Below are 8,684 nucleotides of genomic sequence, written 5' to 3'. Positions count from 1 at the left end.
TCGATTACTTGAATCAGGTGTGCTAGTGCTGGGTTTGAATAAAAGTGCACACACACACTGTGAATCCTCCAGGACTGGAGTTGCCCACCCCTGGAGTAGTGTTTTCACATTCTCTCTCTATTGATATGAAAGCTCAGCCCAGTTTGGTTGGCTTCAGCAGGCAGGGTAGACAAAGATGCATGGCCTGAAAGGCAGAGGGGAGAATAAGGGTGCCAGATCCTAAGACAGGCAAACAGTCTCACTGCAGCTTACTGACACCAGAGTGACGCACAAATAAACAGAGAGAGAGAGTGTGTACAGAGAAGAGGAAAGATGAATTGGCGAGAGGGAGAAAAAAAAAGAGATGGGAGAGATTGAGAGGAAGAAAATAAAATAAGAGAGAGAGGGGAGAGAGAGAGAGCAAAGGCGAAGGGGAGTAAAAAGGAGAAGTGGAGAAAGCGTTCTGCAATAGTGGTGTTGGGCCATCACCATGGTGACAGGCACAAAGGACTGTGGTTGGCCATTGATGGCTAATTGTATTCTTCACAGCTCTTTTGTTAATTGTTGTCTGCCCAGCTCCCACTTCCTGCTGGGCCACAGCACAAAGGCAGGAACAGGGGGGATTAGAAATGGCACATCAGTTCGCTCCCAGCTATAGCTAGCTATAGTCTCTCTCCCTCTCTCCCGGCCCTCGCCCTCACCTCTTTCTTTCTCTCTCTCCCTTTCTCAATTCCCTCTCTCCCCCTCTCTCTCTCTCTCTCCCAATTATATCTCTATCTCTCTCTCTCCCTCCCCCACCCCTCTATCAGGGACCTCGCTTCTCCTTTTCTCTCTCTCTGGAAAGAGAGCTGAATGTAAACACAGGCCAGGGCAGCCCAGGCTGGCTGATTATAACATACTGACAGACTGATCGATTCACTTACTACTGACTGTATGACTGTGTGAATGACTGAGCGATTAACCGACACTTCGGTTATTTTTTAAATAACTAATTAACCTACTTTGGTTCAAGTATTTGAATTCCATTTAATTTGTTCTTCTTCTGTGAGCTCAATGCGGACATCACACAGTTTCTGTAGAGATAAATCATATACAGTCTGAACTGTGCAATATGGTCGGGAGTTGTAGTTTCCAACAGGCCAATTTTCTACTTAGTTTAGCACAAAAACGTGGTAATTAACTACAATCACTATTGTAAAGTACTTAAGTAAAACTACTTTAAAGTACTACTTAAGTAGTTTATTTTTTGTATCTGTACTTTACTATTTATATTTTTTACAACTTTTACATTTACTTCACTACATTCATAAAGAAAATAATGTAGTTTTTACTCAATACAATTATTTATACTTTTACTTCTGATATTTGGATATTTTAGCAATTACATTTACTTTTGATACTTAAGTATATTTAAAACCAAATACTTTTAGACTTTTACTCAATTAGTATTTTACTTGGTGATTTTCACATTTACTGGAGTCATTTTCGATTAATAAGGTATCTTTGATTTTACTCAAGTATGACTATTGGGTACGTTTTCCACGACGTACTACAATTACCATAATCCATAGCGCATATACTTGTCAGTCTGTGTTAATTTTACGCCTGCTACTGAAGAGAAAAGAATGCTCGATCGTGAGGCGATATAGAGAGCGAGCTGTAGATTAACGAGGTATCTCTACCTGAAAATACATGATCTAAGTGATTGATAGTTGGTATTCAGCAGTCTTATTTACATTGAAGAACTTCAAATCAAATTCAAATGAAATCAAATGTATTTATATAGCCCTTCTTACATCATCTGATATCTCAAAGTGCTGTACAGAAACCCAGCCTAAAACCCCAAACAGCAAGCAATGCAGGTGTAGAAGCACGGTGGCTAGGAAAAACTCCCTAGAAAGGCCAAAACCTAGGAAGAAGCCTAGAGAGGAACCAGGCTATGAGGGGTGGCCAGTCCTCTTCTGGCTAACTACAAAATAGTGTTTTTGTCAGACAGCACAGGCAGCAGCTCTATGGAGATGAGATGACTCAGAATTAAATAAAGTCATCAAATAAAACAAAAGTAATATACACAACAACTGAAATATTTTATTATATGTGAATAAATGATGGTTTATAAGTGGTGAGCAGCAATGGGTTGTCACTACCATCATGAGACTTAATTGTGTTATTCTGTGTTGTTACAACATTCAACCCACATAACGCACAATGCATTTAATGTTGAAAAAGGTCATCACAATCGAAAACCGTGATTATTAAAAAATAATTGGTCCGAAACCGAACTGACCTCAAAAAGCACTAATCGCTCAGCACTACTGCAAAGCTTCCATCCTTGTAACAGATACAGTACTATGTGATACAACTTCAGGCAACCCGGTCTCAGAGCATTTAGTATTATTCTGTACGTAAATCAGAGACACTCCATTTAGTATGATATGTTATGTTTGGTATGGTTACATAAGACAGATGGTTAATTAAGGCAACAACAAAAGTAGGGTGGATGGTTAAGCATATAATGTGAACATCTAGCAACCCTTGCGAGTTCGAATCTCATCACGGACAACTTTAGAATTTTTGGTAATTAGCAACTTTTCAACTACTTACTACTTTTGAGCTACTTTGGACCTACTTGGCATGTTAGCAAACCCTTCCCCTACCTGTGACCATAACCATTTTAGCTATCCCTTCACCTAACTCTAACCTTAACCCTTTTAGGTAACCCTTTTAGCTAACCCTTCCCCTAACCCTAATACTAACCTTGACCCTTTAACCTAGCTCCTAACCTTAACCCTAACCTTAAACCTGACTCCCTAGCCACCTAGCTAGAATTCGAAACATATTGTAAGTTTTGCAAATTCGTAACATATAAGATGTTTTTAGCAACTTCGTAACGTATTGTACATTTAGAAATGCGTAACATATAACACAAATTGTAATTTGTAACATATCATATGAAATTGGTGATGGACATCCACAAATGAATACATACCACACAAAACGTAACATATAATGCTAAAACTCGTGTCCCGGATTTACTTAAAGAATAATACGAAATGCATTGAGACCAGGTTGCTTTAGGGTGATGTCGTCCTACTTACACTTTGACCCAGTGTAGACCAACGTCACGAAGAAGGTAAACGTTTGGAATACTTGCTCCAATAAGGAATGCTGTTTCCCATGAATGTGCAAGTCCTGTGTTGAGCAGTGTTAGGTACTTTTGAACACGAATGTATGGTCTACCCTTGTTGTGTGTGTCTGTTTGTGCTATATTGGAGGGTAGGGGAAGGGATACCTTACTGATAGTTTGGTTATTGTTTCAATTGAGAATCGAGTGCATAAAATGCCTTTCTTTCCAGTCTAATGATCCCATTGATTTGATATCTGGGCCCTTTCTCATGATCCCTTCTCTTCCAATCCCATTGTGGCGACAGATAAAGAGGTCATTTCCCTTTAAGGGGGAGGTGAGTGGAAGGGAGAGTGAATGTTAGAAACAAAACACCAGAAAGTCATGGGGAGAAAGCGGGGTGAGGTTGTGTGAGTGTTGGGCAGAACTACGGTGAAGTTGATAGCAACGATAGGTCCTTCTGTAACCCTGTCCTCGTCTTTCCTGTAGACGGAAGAGAATCCGACACAACGCGTCTTCTCGTGCTTTGCATTCGTTGAGCAATCAGCGGTGAGCGCTCGGGAAAAACAGAAGCAGACGTTTGGAAAGCCCGCGAGCTTCAGGAGTGGTGAGTGAAAAGAACAGAGCGGGGCACTTTACCCAGGATTAGTGTGATGAGTCCACACACACTGTACTAGGCTACTTGTTAACGACAGGACATATAACTCACTGTCCATACAATTTCATACGCTTCGTGTACTTTTGGATCGTTTCCCTATGCGTTTCCACCCAAACATCATGCGCGCATCCTGGATCGCGAGTGTTTCGAATACAAGGCAATATTTGCGCTTTATTTCATAAATGTTCGAACATGAGTAGCCCTGCTAATGAAATGACATATGTATCAAGTTACACAGACAGGTCCGTTTCGCCTTGCCTTGAGTTGTAGTCTGCGTATGCCATAAGGTGACAGTCTTTATTTTTATTTTTTTAAATAGGCAGAACAGTCACAGCATCGTATCTGTAAGGTGACAGCGCACGCAATAACTAGTGACGATGCCAGTTGTGTTAGCAGATGAAAATTAAACTATCAACTACTTTCCCGAGAATAGCTGCGAATGTTAAAACACAGAATATATTTACATTGTGTCTGTTTTCTCGTGAGTCGTGGCCTATTTATCCCTTAAAGTATTTTCCTGAGGGGTGTTAGGTGTTTGGATTCGTAGATTCGGGAAATATCTTTCTTTTGGTGGTGGTAGATGATTGGTTGTAGTAGGTAAGGAAAGAACTTTCTTCATAATTCAGTGAAGTCTTCCCTTGGTAGAATCTACGTGCAATCTGCTTTTCTAGATCACTATGGACATAGCCCTGGGTGAAAATGACAGAACATGTACATTGAGCCAGGGGTGGCATCCTTAGTGGTGGTCAGTCTTAAAGGCTGGAATAGGTTGATTGACAGCACTAGACTGCAGATATGTCTTCATGGGCAATGAATGTGCAAGGTATAAGCACGTCACTCTGTGAGTGTGGGTCTGGGGAGTGTTTGTGTATGTGTTTTAAATGCGTTGAGCAAGCAAGGTCTGGGTACTGTGTGTATGATGGGACTGAGAAGTCTGAAGTTAGGCAATTTCAGATGATTTAAAGCTTTCATTGCCAACCTATTTTGTGTGTGTGTGGCTTTACAGTGACTGGCTGCACACAAAGCTGCCCGTCAGTGGGGAGTCCTTGACCTTTCTCTCTGTCCATCTCCTTTCTCTATTCCGCATTCAATTTTCTCTTGCTTTCTTATTATCTTTCTTTGCCGTCCTCATTCCCAGTCTGTTTTGTCTCATTCACTCTCCTTTCTCTCTTTGTGTGTCTGTCAGTTTTATCGAGTAGACTGCGGACAGTGAAATCTTCTAGAAGTTATCAGAGGTGTAAAAGGGAGATAGTGTGTGTGTGTCATGCAGGGTCTTATTTGCGCTAGCCCCATTGGCTGTGTTGAATTCCAGTTGTCTTTCAGAGCAGAGAGGGTCTGGTAGAGAAGAGAACACACTGACATACAGTCTGTCTGCAGCAGAGAGGGTTTGGTAGAGAAGAGAACACACTGTCATACAGTATGTCAGTAGCAGAGAGGGTCTGGTAGAGAAGAGCCTGACATACAGTCTGTCAGTAGCAGAGAGGGTCTGGTAGAAAAGAGAACACACTGACACACTGTTTGGGTGTGGGGATTAACCACAGTAACTGGTAAGCTGTGTGTGCTGTTCTTATAAGGAGAGGACTGACCTCTAACCTCTCACACCCCCCCTTCTCTCTGAGCAATGTGCCTCCAGGTGAATGGGTTCACACAGGATGAGAGGTGACCTGGATGCACTTTCTCTCTCCAAGTCAAATCTAGTCATCTATCAAGTTATATTGAAATAGTATTTAAACTTCCTTGTTAATTAAAGCTTTGTCGAAGACTCAATAGCTGCTGAATACAGTTACTATGTATTAATAACCTGTTGTTAACATGTATCCTGCTGACTCTAGGGTCCCTAGCTAGCTCTCTTGAGTTTTGGTCTGTTGAGTGACATACACTATATATAGACATTTATGTGGACACTCCTTCAAATTAGTGGATTCGGCTATTTCAGCCAAACCCGTTGCTGACCGGTATATAAAATCCAGCACACAGACATGCAATCTCCATAGATAAGCACTAGCAGTAGAATGGCATTACCGAAGAGCTCAGTGACTTTCAATGTGGCACCATCATAGGATGACACCTTTCCAACAAGTCAGTTCGTCACATTTCTGCTCTGCTAGAGCTGCCCCGGTCAACTGTTAGTGCTGTTATTGAGAAGTGGAAACGTCTTGGAGCAACAACGGCTCAGCCACGAAGCGTTAGGCCACACAATCTCATAGAACTGGACCGCCGAGTGCTGACGTGAATAGAGGATAAAAATCATCTGTCCTCGGTTGCAACATTCACTACTGAGTTCCAAACTGCCTCTGTAAGCAACGTCAGCACAATAACTGTTCGTTGGGAACTTCATGAAATTGCTTTCCATGGCCAAGCAGCTGTACGATAGCCTAAGATGACCATGCGCAATGCCAAGCGTCATCTGGTGTGGTGGAAAGCTTGCCACCATTGGACTCTGGAGCAGTGGAAACACGTTCTCTGGAGTGATGAATCACACTTTACCATCTGGCAGTCCGACAGACAGATCTGGGTTTGGCGAATCCAGGAGAACGCTTCCTGCCCCAATGCATATTGCCAAATCTAAAGTTTAGTCGAGGAGGAGTAATGGTGTGAGGCTGTTTTGCATGGTTCGGGCTAGGCCACTTAGTTCCATTGAAGGGAAATCTTAACACTATAGTATACAATGACATTCTAGACGTTTCTGTGCTTACAACAGTTTTGGAAAGTCCTTTCCTGTTTCAGCATGACAATGCCCTCGTGCACAAAGCGATGTCCATACAGAAATAGTTTGTCGAGACCGGTGTGAAAGAACTTGACTGGGCTGCACAGAGCCCTGACATCAATCACATTGAACACCTTTAGGATGAATTGGAACGCCAACCGTGAGCCAGGCCTAATCGCCCAACATCAGTGCCTAACCTCACTAATGCTCTTGTGGCTGAATAGAAGCAAGTCCCTGTAGCAATGTTCCAACATCTAGTGGAAAGCCTTCCCAGAAGAGTGGAGGCAGTTATAGCAGCAATGTTCCAACATCTAGTGGAAAGCCTTCCCAGAGGAGTGGAGGCTGTTATTACAGCAAAGGGGGACCAACTCAATATTAATACACATGATTTTGGAATGAGATGTTCTACGAGCAGGTGTCCACATACTTTTGGTCAGGAAGTATATAGGTTTCTGCTCCACTTCATTCCAATTTGCAAATACCAAGAACCCAAGGGCAGTATTTATGGGTCTTCTTTGTGTGTTTGTCTGTGTGTGTGTGTGTTTTGTTGCCTTTGTGTGCGGTTTGTGTGTGTTCTTGTACTTGTGTGTGTGCCCCATTTCCAATGGGCCTACACCAGACAGCTCCATAAGGGCAGCAGAGCAGACAAAGGTTTTCCTCTGTCTTCCTCTGACCTCTTCTGTTGCAGTCTGCATTGTTCTCCCTGTCCTATTGAACCAGGGGTCCACAGAGACGTACCACAATGGAGACAGAAGTGTGTGTGATTTTGTGTGTGTATGCTCCTCCTGTTTGTGTCTGTGTGTTTCAGACCAATTAAATAAAGTGATTGGTTGCTTTGATCCTTCCAATGTATTGTGCTCTTGGATCGTCAAGTCATGAAGCATAACAAGGAATCTATTAGTCACGTGCCGAATGCAAAAGGTGTAGACCTCACCATGAAATGCTTACTTACAATCCCTTCACCAACAATACATTTCAAGAAATAGTTCAGATAATATTTACAAAATAAACTAAAGTAAAAAATAAAATAACGAGGCTATATACAGGGGTACCAAGTCAGAGGATAGTGTGTATGGCCCAGTACATCACCGGGGCCAAGCTTCCAGACTCCAGTCACAGACTGTTCTCTCTGCTACTGCACAGCAAATGGTACCGGAGCGACAAGTCTAGGTCCAAGAGGCTCCTGAATAGCTTCTACCCCCAAGCCATAAGACTCCTGAACAGCTAATCAAATGCCTACCAGGACTATTTGACACTCCAGACCCAAACTGTTATAGACTTGCATCTATCCTGCCCTGCCTTTCTAAAGTCTTCGAATGCCAAGTTAACAAACAGATCACCGACTATTTCGAATCTCACCGTACCTTCTCCACTATGCAATCTTGTTTCTGAGCTTGTCATGGGTGCACCTCAGCCATGCTCAAGGTCCTAAATGATATCATAACCGCCATCGATAAAAGACAGTACTCTGCAGCCGTCTTCATTGACCTGGCCAAGGCTTTCGACTCTGTCAATCACTGCATTCTTATCGGCCGACTCAATAGCCGTAGTTTCTCAAATGACTGCCTCGTCTGGTTCACCAACTACTTCACAGATAGAGTTCAGTGTGTCAAATCGGAGGGCCTATTGTCCGGACCTCTGGCAGTGTCTATGTGGGTGCCACAGGGTTCAATTCTCGGGCCGACTCTTCTCTGTATATATCAATGATATGCTCTTGCTGCTGGTGATTCTTTGATCCACCTCTACGCAGACGACACCATTCTGTATGCATCTGGCCCTTCTTTGGACACTGTGCTAACAAACCTCCAGACGAGCTTCAATGCCATACAACACTCCCGCCCGCCCGCCTAGCATCACTACTCTGGACGGTTCTGACTAAGAATATGTGGACAACTACAAATTCCAAGGTGTCTGGTTAGACCGTAAATTCTCCTTCCAGACTCACATTAAGCATCTAATTAAATATAGAATCGTCTGCCTATTTCGCAACAAAGCCTCCTTCACTCATGCTGCCAAACATACCCTCTTAAAACTTACTATCCTACCAGTCCTTGACTTCGGTGATGTCATTTACAAAATAGCCTCCAACACTCTACTCAGACAACATCCAATTTGCTGTCATAGTGCCATCCGTTTTGTCACCAAAGCCCCATATACTGCCCACCACTGCGACCTGTATGCTCTCGTTGGCTGGCCCTCGCTTCATATTCATCGCC

At 42.9% G+C, this 8,684-nt stretch overlaps 1 protein-coding gene across 6 annotated transcripts in view; it reads left to right on the top strand.

Annotated features, from left to right (window-relative positions):
- The first annotated feature begins 3,125 nt into the window (after positions 1 to 3,125).
- Positions 3,126 to 8,684, top strand: part of LOC124031346 (transcription factor SOX-13-like) — a 65,767-nt gene continuing 60,208 nt past the window's right edge. For 3 of the 6 annotated variants that reach the window (XM_046342455.1, XM_046342449.1, XM_046342450.1), the window contains exon 1: positions 3,468 to 3,710. The gene's annotated coding sequence lies outside the window, so the exon portion shown is untranslated. The other 3 variants (XM_046342452.1, XM_046342453.1, XM_046342451.1) reach the window with 3 other exon arrangements.

The sequence above is a fragment of the Oncorhynchus gorbuscha genome, linkage group LG03 (genome assembly GCF_021184085.1).
Source record: "Oncorhynchus gorbuscha isolate QuinsamMale2020 ecotype Even-year linkage group LG03, OgorEven_v1.0, whole genome shotgun sequence".
NCBI lineage: Eukaryota > Metazoa > Chordata > Actinopteri > Salmoniformes > Salmonidae > Oncorhynchus > Oncorhynchus gorbuscha.
Note: the sequence above shows the minus strand (reverse complement) of the source record. Positions and strands in the feature narration are given on the sequence as shown.